Source organism: Castanea sativa, chromosome 5 (genome assembly GCF_040712315.1).
Source record: "Castanea sativa cultivar Marrone di Chiusa Pesio chromosome 5, ASM4071231v1".
NCBI classification, from domain to species: Eukaryota; Viridiplantae; Streptophyta; class Magnoliopsida; order Fagales; family Fagaceae; genus Castanea; species Castanea sativa.
This window is the reverse complement of record NC_134017.1, coordinates 53,727,730-53,750,048: the sequence shown is the minus strand read 5'-3', so window position 1 is coordinate 53,750,048 and position 22,319 is coordinate 53,727,730. Positions and strand designations below refer to the sequence as shown.

General features: G+C 40.0%; 1 pseudogene; it reads right to left on the bottom strand.

The window, feature by feature from the left end:
• Positions 1 to 15,293: 15,293 nt before the first annotated feature.
• LOC142633614 (serpin-ZXA-like) lies at positions 15,294 to 21,555 on the bottom strand (annotated as a pseudogene).
• Positions 21,556 to 22,319: the final 764 nt, after the last annotated feature.

Sequence of the window (22,319 nt, the reverse complement as noted above, 5' to 3'; positions counted from 1 at the left end):
TCTTGGATGTCTCTATTGAAAATATCAGAAGATACTAACCAGTTGAGTTATAAGATTCTTGCAAAATTGGACGTATATTGATATGAAATTGTTAAGAGATTATGTAATGCTTTGTTTGAGAATATTATGAAGTTTATAAGCATATTTATGTGTAATATTGTTTTGAAGGGTGTTATGAGGGCCAAAATGGCATAATAGCACTGTTTACCAGAATATATATCAATCTACCATTGTTTAAAAAATATATAGAGATTTACCATTTTTTGGGTACTCGAGTTTGGAGAACTCAAGTTTTTCATGCTACTCGAGTTCTATGAAAAAATTTGATGGTACTTGAGTTCCATACAAAATTTTCTGGCAAATTTGAATAGGAATGGCAATGGGTCGGGTTTCTTTATGCCCAAACTCGACCCGTGAGCCCAACCTCGAAACCCAAACCTGCCCTGTTGGGCCTCGCGGGCTCTGCCAGCCACTTCAGGGCCTTATCTAAATTAAAGGCCTTAATCCATGGCCACACAATCTTAGAAAAAAAAGAAAAAGAGTTTCCCTTTCAAACATAAAATCACAAACACATATTCACAGAATCACAAACATAAACTCACAAATTTGAGAGAGGACATGAACCCAAAAAAAAAAAAAATTGAACCCAAAAAAATATTGGAGAACTTGGTCCACCAAGGCTATATCTCCGATCTCGGACTCCTACTCGGCCTCTCTTTATCTCAGAGCACCAAGATCTTTGATGAACGGCGGTGGTTTCAACCATCAATCCCACCTCTAGGCCGAAACTCAGGCCTGACCTCAACACGACCAAGAGCTCCTTCGATCATCACCAAACGGCCTCTCTACCTGTCACGGCCTAGACCTTGCACATCTCTCTCCAATCTAACCTCCTTGCTTCTCCCTGGCAAATAGCAACCACCACGTGATGAGAGTGAAGGTGAGGGTGGGATGGTGAGTGAATGAGATTGAGGGTGAGGGTGACTGGGTGAGACCATGTGGGGTGGCTTGAGAGAAAATTAGACTGAGAGTTATTGAGGGTGAGGTGAGAGCACTAAGAGGCGGCTTGAGCTAAGAGAGACATTATAGAAATGAAAATAGGGTTAGGGTTTGATATAAGTGACATATATATAGGTAGGTATTTTATTAATTTTACTTTAAGTTTAAACGGGTTGGGTCGGGTATTTACCAAAACCCGAACCCGACCTGGACCCGCTTCATTTTTTTTTTAAAAACCCAAACCCGACCCTATTCTTTATCGGGCCGGGCCGGGTACCAGTAGGTTGGACATAAATTGCCATCCTTAAATTTGAAGGCTATTTCTTCAAAGAACTTGAGTTAATGGAACTTGAGTACTATAGAAAACTCGAGTTCCTCAAACTTGAGTTCCCAAAAAGTGGTAAATTCTTACATATTTTCAAAATAATGGAAGATTGATAAATATTTTAATAAACAATGGTATTTGACCATTTTGATTGTGTTATGAGAGAATATTAGAATACATTACTTCTGATGTAGGGCACAATTCACTGTTTAATTATTGTAATTTATTATTTTTGGTATTTTTATGTAAAAACGTTATTTTAGGTTTAAGTGATTTAATTCCTTGTTTTTAGTTGCATTTAATGCTTTTTAGGTCAAATTTAATTCCTGATATGGTAAGGTATCAATTATGAGTTATTTTAGAATATATTTTCTTGTCTGTCAAGTTTTATGGAGCCCTTAAATAGGCCTTTAAGTCTGTAAACATTTTTCATAAAATTATTGAATAAAAATTAGAAAAGGTGAGCTTTGCCATTCTTTTGGTTCTTCAGAATCTGTGAACTTATCAAGGATTCTTCCTTGTGGCGTTCAAACTTTATACCTTTGGTTCGTGATTCAATTATAATCATTGGGTCAAGGTCTGTTACTTATACCTTTGGTTCGCGTTTCACTTATAATTGTTGGGTCAGGGTTTTTATCAAAATCTGAATTTTAGCTTTCTTGGGCAAATATTCCAATATTTTTGTTGGGTCTTAAAGCGTGTCGATTGAGGTTCGCTTCATTTGTTATCAGAGCACAGATTTTAAAATCAGTTTTCTATCCCTTTATCTTTTGTTTCCAGTTATCATCCAAAAAAAAAGTGAAAAAAAAGAAAAAAAAAACTTGAAAAAAAAGAAAAGAGATAGTAATTATTAAGAACATTGTGGAAGATTCAATTGAGGTCAAATATGAGGATGAGTCCACAACTCACAATCCTCAAGTCTCAGTTGATTTGTTGAAGATGACTATACAATATGTTGATTTTCTTGGAGTAGAAAATTTTAATTTTATTATCAACCCTTTGTTGATTGATGTTGCAAATAAATTGAAAGTAGATGAGAAGAAATTTTCTCCTACACTTTATGAAGGATTCAAATTTCATAACCGGATCAAGTCATTAAAGCATTCAAAGTATTTGTTTATTTGGAGCGGAAGATTTCAGATTTCAAAGATGAACTCGATGACGAGTTTGTTTCAAGTGAAGGGGTCTGATGTAGGACACAATTTACTGTTTAATTATTGTAATTTATTATTTTTGGTATTTTTATGTAAAAACGTTATTTTAGGTTTAGGTGATTTAATTCCTTGTTTTTATGTGCATTTAATGTTTTTTAGGTCAAATTTGATTCCTGATATGGTAAGACATCAATTATGAGTTATTTTAGAATATATTTTCTTGTCTGTCAAGTTTTATGGAGCCCTTAAATAGACCCTTAAGTTGGTAAACGTTTTTCATAAAATTATTGAATAAAAATCAGAAAAGGTGAGGCTTTGCCCTTCTTTTAGTTTTTCAGGAACTGTGAACTTATCAAGGATTCTTCCTTGTGGCGTTCAAACTTTATACCTTTGGTTCATAATTCAATTATAATCATTGGGTCAAGGTCTGTTACTTATACCTTTGGTTCGCGTTTCACTTATAAATGTTGGGTCAGGGTTTTTATCAAAATCTGAATTTTAACTTTCCTGGGCAAATATTCTAATATTTTTGTTGGGTCTCAAAACGTGTCGATTGAGGTTCGCATCAACTTCAAATATTCAATAGCATGACGCACCATATACGTAAAAACATGTACCACTTTTGAACCACTGATGCACTAGTCTCCTTTATTAATTATTGACAAGGGAAATTGTTTAGGAACTTTTAGCGTTAATAAAACCCGTCATCGTTTTGAGAAAGGAACATGTATTATTGATGTATTAAAACTTAATTTGTAAAATCAAATAAGAGGCAAGAGCTAGCTCCATGATCACAAACCGTAATTTGATCAGAAAAGATTTGGTTGCATACTTTCTGATTAGACACTTTGATGTTGCATGTTTAGATAGGTTCCAGAAAAATGTCATGGAGTTCTGATTGGACTATTTAGAATAATTTGACTGGCTTACCTAAAGAAAAATTGGAAAAAGAAAAGAAAAGAAAAAGATCAAAGCATAGAACCACATTAATTAGGGATGGCAAATGATTCGAGCTAGGTAAAAACAGTGTTACGACCATATCAAGTGAATTTAGAAGCAGCTACACTTTTATTTATTAGCAAAGTCAAAACTGGCCATTCCTTGTAAATACTTTTGATCAGTAGTAGAGCTGCTGGAGATAATAATAATAATAATAATGATGATGATGATGATAATAATAACAACAACAACAAAGCTTTCAAACACTAGTAATTATGAGAACTTCATATCATTATCATTAATCTGATATACTTGGCTCATAACATAGATGTAAGTGCACAATTGTACTCGGACCCAAAAACAAGTGTTGGGCTTAGGCCCAATGAGCCTTATACAATAAAATTTGTAGAGAATGGATTTGAAATCTAGGCTAGGGATGTTGAAAATTTGATTAACTGGCAAGAGTGCCATTGCCTATGCGAATGATAAATAAATATGACAAAGGGATCTCCTCGGACGTAAGCCGAGGACGAGTTGTATAAATATTCTCTTTCTATGCCCAAGTTTACAATTCTTAGTTCCTGTTTTTGTTTTCTCAATAGAAAATGTCGATCCCCTTTTTTTTTTCCTCTCTCGTTTCATTATATACTTCTCCTTCACTAATTCATCCACGTGTCATATAAATCTTCTCCCTGGATACTCGTCACATCCACCGCCACCTTGAAGTCTTCAAACAGATAGCAGGGAGACTGCATCCTACTGTTCAGAGGTCATTTCCTCATTAATGCGGCCAGGGAGGTAGATGCAAGGTCTTTAATGTGGTGGTAGCAGCCTTTTCTTTAGATATTTCTCTCACATCCTCGCTTCTAGAAGGTGCTTGGATCACCCTCTTACCCATCAGTTTTTTTCTCAGAATTCTGCCTTTAACCCGTTTAGCGAGTCCCAGGGTCATTGCAGGGCCTGTCTGATGATACATTCCTCCTCGGACAGCTTCTCGGACCTTTACAGTACAGATTGACTTGTGGGCCTGGAGGCCCTGATAAAAAACGAACTGGCACCAGCCAACCAGACCCAAAACCCAAGTGTTTGTTTAGGAGTTTTCGCTCCCCATAATAGCCCCTCAAAACTTTATTTTTCCCACCCATCTGAGGAGAGAAATAGAGTTTTGATCCGACCAGATTACCTTCCACACGCTTTGTAAACCACCGCGCGTGTATGGGTCTTTTCGTTCCCTGAAAATGCCTTCTGGCGCTTCAAAACCTGGAACGCGTGCATTTATGACCGCATGTTACATCTTGTTTCCCACGTTCGACGGTAAGATGAACATCCAACAGTTCAGGTTGGCCCTAAAAATTTGAGCGGGACAAATTTAATTTCGAGGCCTCCTCCCGCAAGTCAAAAACGCATGGAAACCCGCGCCTTCATTTATTTCTCCAGCAATCAATCATATCTAAACGTCAATCATTACCCTTTCTCTCCAGAAGCTCGTGAAGACTCGCATAACCAACTCCAGTAAGTTTTTGTTTTTCTTTACTCATTCCTTCTCGGTTCCTGTCCTCGGCTCCCATCTACACTCCCTTTCTTCATCAAACTCTCTTTATCACTTTCCCCAAATGGGTAGATTTAAGTGTCTAGTTGATTCTGACGCCAGTATGGAAGGGTTTAGGGCCAAGTACCATATTCCCAACGACGTAGGTTTGAGATACTGTCCAATAGAAGCCATAGGTAGTGCCAGGAAAGATGGAGAAGTCATCATTCCAATGATTGCCTTCATAGAAGGTGGAATGACTCTCCCTATGAGAAATGTGACCAGTGAATACCTTCGCAACCATAGGTTATGCCCAGACCAATGCGCACCTAACGTGTTTAGGGTCTTAGGTAGTGTCGACGCTCTGAACGAGCAAATGGGTCTAAACCTCACATGGCACGACGTTGCCTTTATGTACGAGTACCACAAACTCAAAAACGTAGGATATTACATTAAATCACGGTCCAGTATAGTCAGGCTGATCTTTTGTCTGCCTAAATCCAACAAAGGCATTTAGGACGACTACCTCATCGCCTCAGGCAACTGGCATGACGGCCCTCACTGCTCGGTCGTATGGGGAGATCCAGGTGTGACTCCTTAGGAGTTAAATTCCTTAACCCATGATTCAATCCCGCCGCCTTTACTGCTTTAATTCTTATTGCACACTATTGCTTCTGGTCTTTATGTTTATTATGAATCTGACCATGTTTGTCTTCTCGGATGCCTCTTCTCACAAATAAGCAGCATGTACGCCCACGGTTGAGCCTTTGCAATGTTGCCGACTTGAATCGCGTCCTCCGCTCAGAAGTCTTCGTGAGTGAAGATTTACAAGTGAGAGCAGCACACTTGATATTAGGATACGATCCTATTAGGATACGATCCTATATCAGTGGACTTCCAGGAGATAGAAAACGCAATCATCGCGGGGGATAGGCGACGTAGAAGGATAAACGTGGCAAGACCAAGCTTCCTCTCCGACCACGATCTTCTCGATGATCCCACCACCATTCTGTACACTCGCCCTATCGCAGCAATTCCCCTCTCGGTGCACTCCCAGACAACCGCCATCCAAGAAGAGCAAGCGTTCTCGCCACACTCGTTGGACGAGGAAATAGACCAGTTTCAATTCAAGGACGTCGAAAGGCCTCGAGGAAACCCGTTTGTCATTCTCTCGGACGAGGAGCACGAGCCCGCCGAGACTTCGGGGATACAAGGTTTGGTAGTTGCCCGCCCTGACTCCAGCTCCGAAGAAGAAGAGATGGACGCCCTGAAGGAACTGATGCACAAGAGGGTGCGAGAGTCTGTAAAAAGGGAGCAGGTGGGTCACAGGTCCCCCCGTCCTTGCCCCTACCCCCTCCTCCGTCCGATCCTAAGCCTCTCGTTACGGAGCCTAAGAAGAAAAGGAAGGGTGAGGCCAAGGAAGCAGATGGGGAGAGGCAGAAGAAGCAGAAACAACAACAACAATAACAAAACATAACAAGGGCAAGGGACGTGCCCCGTCAATGGAAAGCGGGAAGAACAGGGACCTTGCCGAGGTGCGGCATGCATAGGCTAACTGGTCTCCCAAGCTTAAGCTGGACGGGGCACCAATCTCTTGCCAGTCCAACATTAGGGCGTTCCAACAAGGCCATACCCTCCACCTGGCCGATGCCTTGGAACGTCCCCTTCTTCTGCCCAAGGACATGGAAGCCTTGGATAAGATGAGCCAGCCCCACCTGTTCCTTTCGCTAAAAAGGGACTTGACATTGGCCCTCATTGTAAGAAATATTCTTATGTAATGGAGACTCGCGTTACTGATAGTGCATTCATTTTAATATTTCACCACAGGCTATCTAGGATTTCGCGGCCTCTCGGAAGAAGGCAGGACTTGAACTGGAACTTAAGTAGGAGACCGAGAAGTCCCTAGGCTAGGCCCTTGTACAAAATGAGAAGCTAACCACATAGCTGGTGGAGCTAAAAAGGGAAAGGGACGGTGCCGAGGCCAGCTTAAAGACAACGAGGTCCCAGGTGGAGGGTCAACACAAGCTTCTTTGTCAAAATGATGAAGAGTTATCCAAAGCTCAGCAGGAACACTCCGACTTGGAGAAGGAGCTTACCAAGATGAAGGACGAGGCTCGTACCTTCAAGGACTCACTGGAGGCCGCGAAGAAGGCTGCTTACAAGGAAGGGGTAGCGGCGACAGAAAACCAGCTAACAGAGGAGTTCGCCGCGCTGTGCCGAGAATATTGCCAGCAAGTTTGGGAGGAAGCCTTAAATGTAGCAGAGATTCTTTCAACTTCCGAGCTGAGGAAGCCCGAGAACATTTGGCTTCCCCTAGACATCCAAGAGATAGAAGAACTTCTTCCTGTCACCCTTGCCCCTGAGACAGCTCCTTCCCTGCCCCCTCCTGTGATCCTAGGGCCCATTCCTGCTCCTACAGAACCTACGAGTTCCAACAAAGAGAAGGAACAGGGTGAAGGTGTCGAAAAGGCGCCAAGCCTAACGTCCCCCCACCAGCGGCAGCAAACAAGGGAAAACAGGTCCAATCCTCCTTTGAAATGGAGCTAAAAAGTACAGAAGCTGGCAGCACTTCCGAACAGGACCTTCCTTCAAAAGTTTAGGGCCGAGCCTAGGACTTCTCATTTTTCTTATTACGTAACAAAGACTTTTTTTTTTAATGTACATTAGAAGTAATTAATGAAAGACTATCCGATTTAATCTTCATTTGACTTAGACCTTTTAGTATAAGAATTCCCATCAGCACAAGAATGAATGAGTGGAACAGCTAATTCCACTTTCAATATTTGAACTATCATAACTTTAAACAACAGTACACATGCTTAGCTTATATTTTACAAATTATGCCTCAAGAATATAACACGTGAGACACAATGAGGCACAACTAACAACCTGACTTAGAATTCAATTTGAGGCGTAAAGTGATCAAAGTACTTCATCACCATCTCAACATTAATACGACATGGATTTTTGCTAGTATTTCCAAAGTAAAGGATTCAAGGACCTGACATAAATAATCTTTGTCTTAATGATAAGAACGATATCAATTTGTACAAGGTATATGGGCCGAGAACCATATATATCCAAATTCCTGTTTGACACTTAGAATCTGCAACTTGAAACGTTAATTTCACCAAAGTAGGAGGTCTATGGACCCGGCATAACTAAGGCTCTGTTTAACAAATGATAAGACATCAATTTCCACAAGGTATGTGGTCTGAGGACCCTGCATCACCAAGTTTCTGTTTGATACTTAAAAATTGTAACTTAAGATGTTAATTTTCCCAAAATAGAAGGTCTGTGGACTCGACATAACTAAGGTTCTGTTTAACAAATGATAAGATATCAATTTCCACAAGGTATGTGGTCCGAGGACCATACATCACCAAGTTTCTGTTTGACACTTAGGAATAGTAACTTAAGATGTTAATTTTCCCAAAGTAGAAAGTTTGTAGACCCGACATAACTAAGGTATTGTTTAACAAATGATAAGATATCAATTTCCACAAGGTATGTGGTCCGAGGATCATTCATGACCAAGTTTCAGTTTGATACTTAAAAATTGTAACTTAAGATGTTAATTTTTCCAAAGTAGAAGGTCTGTGGACTCGACATAACTAAGGTTTTGTTTAACAAATGATAAGATATCAATTTCCATAAGGTATGTGGTCCGAGGACCATGCATCACCAAGTTTCTGTTTGACACTTAGGAATAGTAACTTAAGATGTTAATTTTCCCAAAGTAGAAGGTCTGGGGACCCGACATAACTAAAGTATTATTTAACAAATGATAAAATATCAATTTCCACAAGGTATGTGGTCCGAGGACCATCCATGACCAAGTTTCTGTTTGATACTTAAAAATTGTAAGAGATAAACCCAAATACATATTCATAATTTGAACCATGAACGATAAAAGTGCTTTTTATTAATAATAATACCTTTGAAGGTTGTTTACATTCCAGGGGCATTGTACAATTTTTTCATCTAGATCAGCTAGTCGATATGACCCTATGCTTGCTTCAGAAATGATCCGATAGGGTCCTTCTCAATTTGGTCCTACCTTTCCCCACGCTGGGTTTTTGGCAGTACCCACAACTTTTCTCAACACCAGACCCCCAGGTGCAAGTGGCCTTAGCTTCACATGAGCATCATACCCTCATTTAAGCTTTTGCTGATAATAAGCCATTTGGACCATAGCGGCCTCTCACCGTTCCTCAACCAAATCCAGGCTTTTCTGCAGGAGACCATCATTATTTTCTGGACTAAAAGAACTCGTCTTTAGCGTGGGGAAACCAGATTCTAAAGGTATCACCGCCTCGGCCCCATAAGTCATAGAGAACGATGTTTCTCCAGTGGATCTGCGCGGCGTAGTCCGATACGTCCATAAAACATGTGGTAGCTCCTCTACCCATCTGCCCTTCGCGTCATCCAGCCTCTTCTTGAGTCCACTGACTATGACTTTGTTGACGGCCTCGGCCTGCCCATTTCCCTGAGGATAAGCTGGGGTAGAGTATCTGTTTGTGATGCCCATGTCACTACAATACTTCTGAAAAGCTCTACTATCAAACTGAACGCCATTGTCTGAAATGAGTGTGCGAGGTACCCCAAATCTAGTGATAATATTCTTCCATATAAACTTCTTGGAGTCGATATCCCTAATATTTGCCAAGGGCTCAGCTTCAACCCATTTAGTGAAGTAATCGGTTCCCATGAGTAGCCACCTTTTGTTTCCCACAGCCCTCGGAAAAGGCCCTACTATATCCAATCCCCATTGAGCGAAAGGCTATGGATTGGTCAAAGGATTAAGGACTCCCCCAGGCTGATGAATGTTGGGAGCGAACCTTTGGCATTGGTCACACTTTCTTGCGTAGTCCTGAGCTTCCCTCTGCATATTAGGCCACCAATATCCCTAAGTCAGAGCCCTATGGGCTAAGGACCTTCCCCCAGTATGGCTTCCGCAAATTCCCTCATGAAATTCTTCCAAAAGTGTCTTTGTTGACTCGGGGTGTACACATAACAAGTATGGTCCGGAGAAGGAGCGTTTATACAATTTCTAATCCTTGGATAGCCAGAAACGCGGCGCCTTTCGACGGATCTTATCTGCTTCAGACTTGTCCTTAGGAAGAACGTCGTTTTTTAGAAAAGATACCACAGGGTCAATCCAGCTAGGTTCGGGCCTTATTAAATGGATACGGACGACCCTAACAGTGGTCAGAGTCGGTTCTAGCAAGTCTTCGACGAGGATAATTCTAGGCAGACACTGAGCCGAGGACGTCGCCAAGGTGGCCAATGAGTCTGCATGTGTGTTTCCACTTCTAGAAATGTGAGAAAGGATAAAAGAATCAAATTCTAATTGTAAACATTTGACCTGGGTCAGATACTCTTGCATTCTTGGATCCCTAGCCTCCATGGTCCCTGTCACCTGGCCAACCACTAACTGAGAATCCGAGAACATATGAACTTCCTTTCCTCCCATTCTACGTACCATGTTCATGCCGACCAAGACCGCTTCGTACTCAGCCTCGTTATTAGTTGCCGAGAACGCTAATCTCAATGATTTTTCGAAGACAATTCCCTCAGGGGATACTAATACAAGTCCGACACCAGACCCCCTCTGGTTGGCTACCCCATCAACGGACACTTTCCAAATTGGGGGCCCTTTATCCGTGATCATGCCAACTGATTTTTCATCCATGCGTGATTCCTTCGCAGTTTCTTTCAACAATGGTTCAGCAAACTCTACCCCAAATCCGCTAGAACATGGCCCTTCACCGAGATGCGTGGCTTGTATTTGATGTCAAAAGCTCCCAAAATAGTTCCCCACTTAGCTACCCTTCCCGAGTAGTCAACACTGCGTAACACTGACTTGAGAGGCATTTGGGTCAAAACCACAACGGTGTGGGACTGGAAATAGTGAGGAAGCTTCCGCGTGGCATGAACTACGGCTAGAAGTGCCTTCTCTAAGGGCAGGTAACACACCTCAGCTTCATTCAAGGATTTGCTGACATAATAGACTGGTCTTTGCGCCTCGCTGTCGTCCCTTATAAGGACCAGACTGACTGCATGGACGGCCACAGCTAAGTACGCAAACAGGACTTTATCAACCTCCGACCGAGACATAATGGGTGGCCGAGAAAGATATTCCTTAAGTCGCTGGAAAGCTAAAGCGTACTCCTCGGACCATTGGAATCCTTTCCATTTATTTAACAGTTGGAAAAAATGTCTGCACCGGTCAGCTGACCGAGAGATAAATCTACTGAGAGCAGTGATCATTCCGGTCAACTTCTAAACTTCCTTTGGATTTCGAGGTGGCTGTAAGCCTTGGATGGCTCTGATCTGCGCCAGATTCACCTTTATTCCCCTATGAGTCACCATGTAGCCTAGGAACTTTCCGGAACCCACCCCAAAAGAACACTTTAAGGCGTTAAGGCGCAACTTGTACTTTCTAAGTATTTGAAAGGTGTCATCCAGATCTTTCATGTGCGTGGGTATTGTCTTACTTTTCACTACCATATCATCCACATATACCTTAATGGTCTTTCCAAGTTGCGACTCAAACATTCTGGTCATCATCCTTTGGTAAGTAGCCCCTGCATTCTTCAATCCGAACGACATCACTTCATAGTAATAGTTCCCTGTTGGAGTAATAAAGGCAGTCTTTTCCTGATCATCTGCTGCCAACGGAATTTGGTGATAGCCCTGGAAGGCATCTAAAAAGCTCATCCGAGGATGTCCGACCGTGGCATCCACAAGCTGATCGATGCCTGGCATTGGGAACGAGTCCTTTGGGCAGGCTTTGTTTAAATCTGTGAAGTCCACACATACTCTCCACTTTCCGTTCTTCTTTTTCACCACAACTGTATGCGCCAAACACTCCGGGTAAAAAACTTCTTTAATAGCCTCAGCCCTCTTGAGCTTGAGCACTTCTTCTTTAATAGCCTCAGAATGCTCTTTAGAGAAATGCCGAGGTGGCTGCCTCCTAGGAACGATGGCAGGGTTGACGTTCAAATGATGACAAATGAAACTTGGGTCAACCCCCGGAGCCTCGTAAGGATCCCAGGCAAAGACATCGATGTTGTCCTTCAAAAACTCCACCAATTCCATCTTCTCTTGGTGTGGTAAACGTACACCAACTTGAAAGAGCCTTTCGGGATCATCGGCTATCAGAAACTTCTCCAAATCTTCACACATGGATTCCTCTGCTGTCACCGCATCTGGCGTATCCAGAGTCGTTAATTGCTATAAGTCCTTCATAACTGAGGCCGAGGACTCTGATTTGGCTTGATGCAGTACTGTAGCCGATATGCATTACCTTGCCACTGCTTGGCTGCCAAGAATTTCTTCGGTGAATCCCCTGGAGGGGAATTTTACTTTAACATGCAAAGTCGAGGAGACAGCACCCAAAGCGTGCAACCAAGACCTGGCAAGGATGGCCGTGTATGGGGAATACGCGTCAACCACAATAAAATTCACCTCGACCGTTTCTGAGCCAGACTGTACCGGCAATCGAATCTACCCCTTTGGTATGACAGCCTTCCCTTCAAAGCTTATTAGTGACGAGTCATAAGGAGTGAGGTCCTCCAGCTTCAACCTTAGCCCCTTAAATAAGTCAAGGTACATAATATCCGCGCCGCTGCCTTGATTGATCATCACCCTTTTGATGTCATAATTTCCTATCCTCAAAGTGACCACCAGGGTGTCATCATGGGGTTAGATAGTCCCAACCTTATCCTCCTCTAAGAATCCCAAGATAGGCACATTCCCTTTAATCCTCTTCGGCTTCGAGCCTGACTCCTTGGCCTGGGAGTGTGCAACCGCCATCACCCTGGTAGGACAAGAACCGGTCCTGCCAGGTGCAGCGAAGATAACGTTAATCATTCCCAAGAGTGGCCGAGATGAGTTGTTCTTCTGATTATTTGAGCCAGACCGACTGCCTTGCCCGTTAGGTTGGTATAGGTGCTGCTTCAGTTTCCCTTCGCTAACAAGCTGTTCCAGATGGTTCTAGAGAGTCCGAAAATTCTCGGTAGTATGACCCACACCCTGATGGTACTGGCAAAAAATATTCTGATTCCGCTTCGTAGGGTCCCCCGCCATCTTACTGGGCCATCTGAAGTAGGGTTCCTTACGGACTTTCTCCAGCAGTTGGTGCACTGGTTCTCAGAATACAGTATTAACTGCTTGAGGAGTGGCTGAGCCAGACTGCCCAGAGTAATCTCTCCTTGGCTTATTATTGTGATACTTGTCCGACCTGAAATCCCTTCTCTCCTGCGGGATAACCTTCGCCTTATCCTTACCCTGCTGTTGATCTTCCTCAACCCTTTTGTACTCGTCAATACGGTCCATGAGGCGACGTACACTCCGTACGGGCTTTTTGGTCAAGGATTTCCTCAAGTCGTGATCAGTGGGAAGGCCTACTTTAAAGGTATTGATCGCCACCTCGTCAAAATCTCCATCTATCTCGTTGAACATCTCCCAATACTTGTCGGAGTATGCTTTCAACGTCTCACCCTCCCTCATGGCCATAGATAATAGCGAGTCCAACGGTCGAGGAACTTTGCTGCATGTAATGAACCGAGACGCGAATGCCCTAGTAAGTTCCCTGAACGAACCGACAGACCCCGACTTTAGACCATTGAACCATCTCATAGCAACAGGTCCCAAGCTAGAAGGAAAGGCTTTGCACATCAAGATTTCGTTGTGAGAATGCACTGTCATCCTCTGATTAAAGTGGCTCACATGTTCCACCGGGTCTGTCCGGCCATTATAAATGGTGAAGGTGGGCTGGGTGAATCGCCTGGGGAGCCTTCCATTCTCAATCCTGCGTGAGAAGGGCGATTTGGAGAGTTGGTGTAACGCTCGGCTCATAGCGTCGTTCCCCAAGCCCCTGGAGGGGAGTTTTCGATGCCTACGACCTAATAGGTCATCCTCTTCGCAAGAGAAGGTTTCGCTGGGGGGAGTCCTGGACCTTGAACTGTAACTGCTTCCCCGGGATTCCCCTAAAGAAGGATTGGATGGGGGTGAAGCTCGCCTTCGTCTGACATGGCGCAGCTTCTTCTTAAGGTGGTCAATCTCCCTCTGCATGGCCTTGGCATCATTCTCATGGGAGGCGCTGCCTCTACCGCGCGCATGACTCGCGCTAGGATATATGGTATGAACGTTTTCCTCTCGGTCCCTCCAGCGCTCAAGACGCTCAAAAAGATCTTCGGGCTGCGATCCTTGAGATTCTGCGTGATGCAAACCCAAGCCTACCATGATGTTCCAATTCTTTTAACGCTAAATTCCCACAGACGGCGCCAATTGTAAGTGCACAATTGTACCCAGACCCAAAAACAAGTGTTGGGCTCAGGCCCAATGAGCCTTATATAATAAAATTTGTAGAGAATGGATTTGAAATCTAGGTTAGGGATATTGAAAATTTAATTAACAGGCAAGAGTGCCACTGTCTATGCGAATGATAAACAAATATGACAAAGGGATCTCCTCGGACGTAAGCCGATGACGAGTTGTATAAATATTCTCTTTCTATGCCCAAGTTTACAATTCTTAGTTCCTGTTTTTGTTTTCTCAATAGAAAATGTCGATCCCCTTCTCTTTCCTCTCTCGTTTCATTATATACTTCTCATTCACTGGTTCATCCACGTGTCATATAAATCTTCTCCCTAGATACTTGTCACATCCACCGCCACCTTGAAGTCTTCAAACAAATAGCAGGGAGGCTGCATCCTACTGTTCAGAGGTCATTTTCTCATTAATGCGGTCAGGGAGGTAGATGCAGGGTCTTTAATGTGGTGGTAACAGCATTTTCCTTAGATTCTCTCACATCCTCGCTTCTAGAGGGTGCTTGGATCACCCTCTTACCCATCAGTTTTTTTCTCATAATTTTGCCTTTAACCCGTTCAGCGAGTCCCAGGGTCATCGCAGGGCCTGTCCGAGGATACATTCCTCCTCGGACAGCTCCTCGGACCTTTACAGTACAGATTGACTTGTGGGCCTGAAGGCCCTGATCAAAAACGAACTCCAGATCCAAAGCCCAAATGTTTGTTCAGGAGTTTTCACTCTCCACAATAGAAATGCAAGAATTGGTTTTCTTTCATTAAAAAAGAGAAGAAAGAAAGTAAGAATTGGTTCTCATACCTACATCTAAGGGAAAATAAGTGGGAAAAGAGCCTAATCTCCATAATGGTATAAAATTCATTAAAAAAGTAAACAAAATGAATTTAGTGGGTTTGGATATATAATTTAATTTTATCCTCCATCCACCCAAAATGAGAGAGAGAGAGTCCAAAGAACTAAAATTTGCAAATAAAACTCCAAACAAATTTAACCTTGAAAGACACATCAAACCTCCTTTAACATGAACAAATATCAATTAACCATAAAGCGGGTTAAGTACAACTCCAACGAAGAACACGACCCCAGATATCTCTTCTCTAATCATGAATATGAACGGATGGTCTGCCACAAAACTGAGAAGTGGAGGAGGTCCATATTGTGAACAAGTTGCAGGAAGATCAAAAATAGTAAAAGATACTGCCTCAGTACCTTCCTCATTACTTCAATAAAAGACCCGTGTAATATTTTGGAAACAAAAACTTTTTCACTTTCAAGAGAATCAATCATTCCTTTGAAGTCTCCAACCATCTCAAAAGGCAATGTCAATCCTATATTTTTCATGATTTTGGAAGCATCAAACTTATATGAAAATTTAAACTTTGGAATCCACATCTCAAGAAGTTGTACTTCTTTGACCTTAAAGCAATCACTTAGTATCTCTGGGGTGGAATTAAAATTTTGAACTAGATCATGAAATCCATCTTTCTTGTCAGGAAGAATGACATACATGGAGAATATTCTTTTATCTTGTTCTTTTCGATATGAAATCTTAAGAACCTTAAAGCTTTTGAAAGATTGATAAAAATGTTTCTCCTTTGTGTGTGCGATCATGAAAGGAACCCGAATTGGTTTTCCATCAAGGGGATAAATTTTTTTATGTTGAGTCATATTCATATCAAAAGCATTTAACCAAGCTCCCTTGAAATAAAGTGCACTGGCAAGGATGAATATTGTTTCTTTATTAATGGCGTTCTGTGGGAGAAGCTCTTTTATGAGCCCTTTCGTCGCATTATTTGCCCATAAATTCACTTCATTCCTTGCTATTTCCGCCTACAAAAATATTTCAATGCCAAAAATTATAAATAATCATAGTGAAAGAGATTTGGTTGCTAACAACATTCTAAATCAATATCAGTTTGTGGTTCACTCCACAAGTATAAATGCTTGTAGAGTGCGGAGGGCAAGGGTTGGGGTTCAAGTTTCCAGGAGAGAGCTTCACACACATTTACATTTAGATTAGGCTAGAGTAGATATTCTATCTTGTATAAAATATATATATATATATATATATATATATATATCAGTTTGTGGCAAGAAAACAACAGGCCATTTAATTAATACACCGTAGGTGAACCTTTATTCTTGTGCAAGAAAACAACAGGCCATTTGTGCATATAGCAGAAGCCACTCTTTTGTTTATTGCAAAAAAGGAAAAAAGAACACACACAAAAAGTTTTAATATGTGCAAAAAACTACATTAAGTATTTAGACGGTCCTTATACAAAATTTAAATAAACATCAGGGTCTAGACAGTCACTTAATTGTATATACAAAATATCATTAGAATGGAGAACTAATTTTGCTATAGATTCTATTTATTTTTCAACTATTATTAGTGAAGGCCTTTTTTTTTTTCAGCTATTTAAATGTAAGCAATTAACAGTATCATAAAATTACAAAACATGTAATAGAAGTCTTTCAAACAATATCCTAAACTAAAGAAAAGCTAATACTTCTTGCTTGACATAAAAAAAAAAAATCCCTAAAAAGTCTTAAAAGTCAATTAAAGAACAACTATACAAGATATATTTCCATACCTCTCTCTCTCAAGAACAGAAAGAAAAGAAAAAGGGAAGCCCTTTTCATTTCACAAATCATCAAACAACTCTCTTTCTCTGTGAAGAGAACCTTTTCTCTCTAAAAGAAAGTCTCCCTCTTCTCCCTTTCTCTCTTCACCACCTATTTCCATTATCATTGCTTATTTACCACAACAAAACAAATAAAAACTCATGTTATTCTTGGTCTTCCTCCCATAAAAAAGGAAAAGAACAACAAGAACCACTACAAAAAACGCGGTTTTTGGCCGCGTTTTTTAGCCGCGTTTTTGTAAAACGCAGCTACAGTCTGCGGTTTTGAACCGCGTTTTACAAAAACGCAGCTCCAGGAAACAAGTATAGCCGCGTTTACTAAACGCGGCTATAGACCCGCACTGAAGCCGCGTTTTTTGGTGCTGATGCTGCGTTTGGCAGGCAGAATTTCAGCTGCGTTTTTAGAAACGCGGCTACAGGGATTTATTTATTTATTTTTTAATTTATTCTGGAGCCGCGTTTAAAAAACGCAACTCCAGACCCGCAGAAGCTGCGTTTCATTAAACGCAGCTTCTAAAATGTTGAAGCCGCGTTTTCCAAACGCAGCTCCAGACATATTGAAGCTGCGTTTAATCAAACGCAGCTTCAATATGTCTGGAGCTGCGTTTGGAAAACGCGGCTTCTGAATTTAGTATAAATAAAAAAAAAAAAAAAAACCTTCCCTAAATCATATCGAAAATAACCCTAACCCAAGCTCTCTCTCACTCACCTGCCCAAATCAGAAACCCCTCCTCCTATTATTCTCATTCTCCAACAATTTTCACATCTCACCCTTTCTCTCTCTTTGCTTTCAACTCTCCCGTACACACGCACACACACACACTCACCCACACACACACAGAGAAAGCCTAGCCTTCGTCTTTGGAGGTTGGCTTGCTCTTCTTCGATCTTCGATTTTCTCTCTCTCCGTCGTCGTTTTTCGTTATCTAAGGTAATTTTGCTCCGATCCGAAGTGTTATTTTATTTTCGTTCTTGTTAGATTTAGTTTTGTTTATGGATTACGACCGTTCGATCTGATTTTGACCTCGATCGGTTTGTGTACGATTTCGAAGCTCTTCTTCGGCCTCACCGACTCCGACTCCTCCTCTCCCGTGACCGCACGATCAAGCTCTGGAACACCCTCGGAGAATGCAAGTTCACCATCTCTGACCAAGAGGCGCACCAGGAGTGGGTCTCGTGTGTTCGTTTCAGCCCCAACACTCTCCAACCCACCATCGTTTCGGCGTCGTGGGATAAGACTGCCAAGCTCAACTTCAAGTTTAGACTCTAAACGTAAGGCCTGATTTAATTATGAATAATCATTACATTTTTATATGTATACTTGTCTAAAAATATACTCATATAGACTTGAGATTGAAATGTATAAGTTTGTAAATAGGTTCATATGATATAAAATAATTATTTGTAGTGCATTGATAATATAAATAGACCATTTGTAGTAAAAATTTATATATTTATGATGGGATAAAAAAATTTTAATTATGGTTTTATTATATATGTGGGAAAAGAATAAATTAATCAAGCAATGACCTTATAGGTTCAATTACCAACTTGGCTTGTTTATAGACATACGCCCAAGTTACTATTTTATTAGGTTTTAGTTTACTAATTAAATTAGTAGTCCTAATTGGAGTCCTAATGCTATTAGTACAAGAAAGTGTCTTTATATATATATTTGTGTTCAATGTATTCAAAAGAGGTGGAATTGAATAATAAAATTATTGAATGTTTTAAGCATAGAGGCACAACAGCCTATTTGGTTTCTTTCTCCCATCTTCTTCCTCCTCCTCTTATGATATAGTTCTCGGATATTGTTCATATACCCCCTAAATACCATAAAAACTACCCATTTCCTTTTTACTTACAACCCCAAATCATTCCCTTTCTCTTACCTATCAAAACCCTAAATCCTCAAATACTTTCTTCTACCAAATGGCCATCAAATAGCTTATCGAAGCACCTTTTAATTCCCTACACAACCCCGTAACCCTTTCTGCAACAACTCTAGCTCCTATTTACATAAATCCTCCTTAACCTCTTAACCCACCCCAACCACATGTAGAAAAATTCACCTATTTGTCCTACATCACTCTCTCAAACTCTCAATTTAATTCCCTTTTTTTTTTTGTCACATTTTTGTGAATTTTTTCATGGCATATGTCTTGGGCCTCTTGGCACAATTTATGTGAACTATATGTGTAATTATGATCATTTATGTGAATTCTATCAGTGTATCTGTGGGAAAAATCTGTGATATTCAATTGGATGCTTGAGTTGTAACTGATACTTGGCTGAGATTGCTGAGCACTTGGAATGGATATTTGATAGAGGAGGTAATGATGTAGAATAAATTATGATTTTTTGTTACGAGCCAAATGCCAAAAATATGTTAACATATTTTTCATTTTCGCCACAACCAAACACCGAAATATAAGCAATTATCCTAGCTGAAAACATTTCATGTCAATACAGACAACGTGAGTGTTGAAATTTTGCCAAAGCCATCTGATGCCTATCTCAGATTCACAATTGCTGCACCAACTTTCCAGACTCAAATGTTTAATGAAATTCATTAGCCCTAGCTGGATCTTACAAGCTTTTTGTGGTGCATTTCTCAACACAAACATTAGACTCTCTTGGGAATATTTCAAAACTTTCCAAAATAATAAGGGAATTACGAAAATTTCTTGGAACTTCAAACATGAATCCAAGTTTAGTGAATAGTGGCCTAACAATCTAACTCATTAAATTTGATGCGACAAATTCTCAGTTGCCCAAAAGTGCCAATACACTTTCCTACTAAAATCATGATTTCAGTTATTCATTAATCAATTGAAGTGAAATTTTTTAAACTTTTTTAATGTTATGATTATGAACACGGAAAAGAATCTAAACACAACAGTTATGTTCTTCTTGCTTGGATTGTGATTATAATTTTACTGGTGTTATGAGTCCTGTTTGTTGGTGTTATGAGTCCTGTTTACTGGTCTTACAAGCATGTATTTTGCTGGTGTTATGAGGCCTGTTTGTTACTTTTGTTTTAAATAAATGAAAAACCTAGGTAGCCAATCAAAGTGCCCCATGTGTTAGCTAATCACTATGGTAGCAGCAACACTATGTTAATTTTTCTCTGTGGTCTTGAACTCTTACAATCTACTTTGAATGTTTCTGGTATCGTAAAATTGAGAAAAACTTGGTTATACTAACTCTAGCCGTACAAACAATAATTTCTCTCCATGAAAACCTCTCTTGTTATAGCTTATGATATCCTTTAAATAGCGCAACAAACGGATTATGAATTGGGTTTGACACGAATAAGTTATGGCTTTTCGTGTTTCTGATTTTTGTTGATACACGTACTGTCAATCGGTCAAACTAGGTGTCAAGCTGGAATCTAACTCATCTCAAGCTGGTATCATTCATTTTTGCTTAGCCATATTTTTTTAATATTTTCTTTTCAACTTATGTACATTCATGTTTATGATTTTTTTCCCTTTAATGAGTAGAAATTGGACCAATGAATTGCTTTTTCTTTGTGTTTTTTATAATTATTATTCATTTTTGTTGAGCAACATTGTTTTGATAATATTTGCAATGCAACTGACTTTTTTTTTTATTTTTTATTTTCCATTTTTTCTTGGAAGCTAATGAGTAGCAATTGAACCAATGAAATTTTTTATTTATAATAATTATCATTCAAATTCCAACATTTACTAAAAGATGAACAATCATAACACCCCTAACGAAGAGTTTTTTTCTTTATAATAAAATTAGGTTAGCCTTAAAAAGAAAAGAAAGAAAGGAAATCGACAATTGAAGCGGCTATAAAGGACTTCGTTAACGCCATGGTCAAGACCTAACCCTACTCTTACTACTTATACTCTAAATTTACACGATATTCATAACAAAAAAATTTCAAACAGTATCCTAAACTAAGAAAAGCTATGGGTTCTTGATTTCTTGGAAAACCCAGAAAGTCTTAAAGATTCAATTCAAGAAAAACTCCACAATCAGTATGATAAAAGTCTCAATATCTTTTACCACAAAAAAAAAAAAGTCTCAAATTCTACGAACAGTATAATAAAAATTACAAAACATATAATAAAGGTCTTTCAAACAGCATGCCCTAATCTAAGAAAAACTAAAGGTTCTATTGTTTGACAAAGAAAACCTACAAAGTCTTAAAAGTAAATTCAAAGAACTCCACAAACAGTATGATACAAAGTCTCAAACTCTACAAACAGAGAAGAAGTTTCATACCTGATTAACAAAGTCAAGAGTGTGGGCTTCTGCTTTGAAAACGGTTTTGGCAAACTCCTTGAAACAGGGTTTGAGAGAGAAAGGTTGATTAGTCCAAAGGGTATTAAGAGAAGAGAGAATCAGTCCTTGATTGTTGTTCTCAATGGGTGCTCCAGCATCAATCATTAGCATGGACTTGGCTTTGAGATCGTTCAAGTCCTTTGCTCCGAGGAACCACATCAATTGCTTCAAGGTACTACCCATAGAAGCAAAAGCCAGCAAATTCAATGCATTGCCGATTGAGATTGGAGACATCACGACATTCTTATTGCAAGCCTCGTTGATCTCATTGAGAGTGAGTTGCCAAGCCATGTACATACAGAGTTCCATCTTTTCCTGTAGATATTATCAGTTTACTTTCGTGGGTGGGGGAGTATGTGAACTTATATTGGTGGAGTAGCGTAGTTTTTACGTATTTCTATTCATATAATATAACAAATACGCTGGAGTTGCGTGATTTTTACGTATTCAGTTGGGGAAGTAGCGTCATTTTTACAATTAGAAGCGTTTTTGTTATTCAAAGTTTCAAACTGACCTAAGTCTTGCCCATTTTTTTTAGGAAAACAAACTGACAATTCAGTTTATGTAATTGGCTTAATGGATTTAAATTATCTTAACTTTTATATTCCACAATCGAGTTGTAATTGAATGGTGTAATCGTTAGACTATTGCGCTGACTTCAAATCCTTGGCTTCATTCTGCTTAATATGGGCCTCACTCTCTCGATACACGTTTATCACTTTTCTTTATATATATATATATATATATATATATATATATATGAGATGGGTTCAAGTTACACCTGGTGTAACTCTTTAGATTTATATATATATATATCTAAAGGTGTAACTTGAACCTGTATCATATATATATATATATATAGATAGGTTCAAGTTACACCTGGTGTAACTCTTTGGAGTTACACCTTTTTTAAATCGTTAGATTTAAGTAGATCCAACAGTTAAAAAAAAACTCTCATTATTACAAATATTCTTATTAAGATCTCATTAATTACTCACATTTATTACATTCTAAATCTATCTCTAAACCCAAAAACCTTTGACCTCTCTCTCCCTCTCCAAAGTCCAAACAAT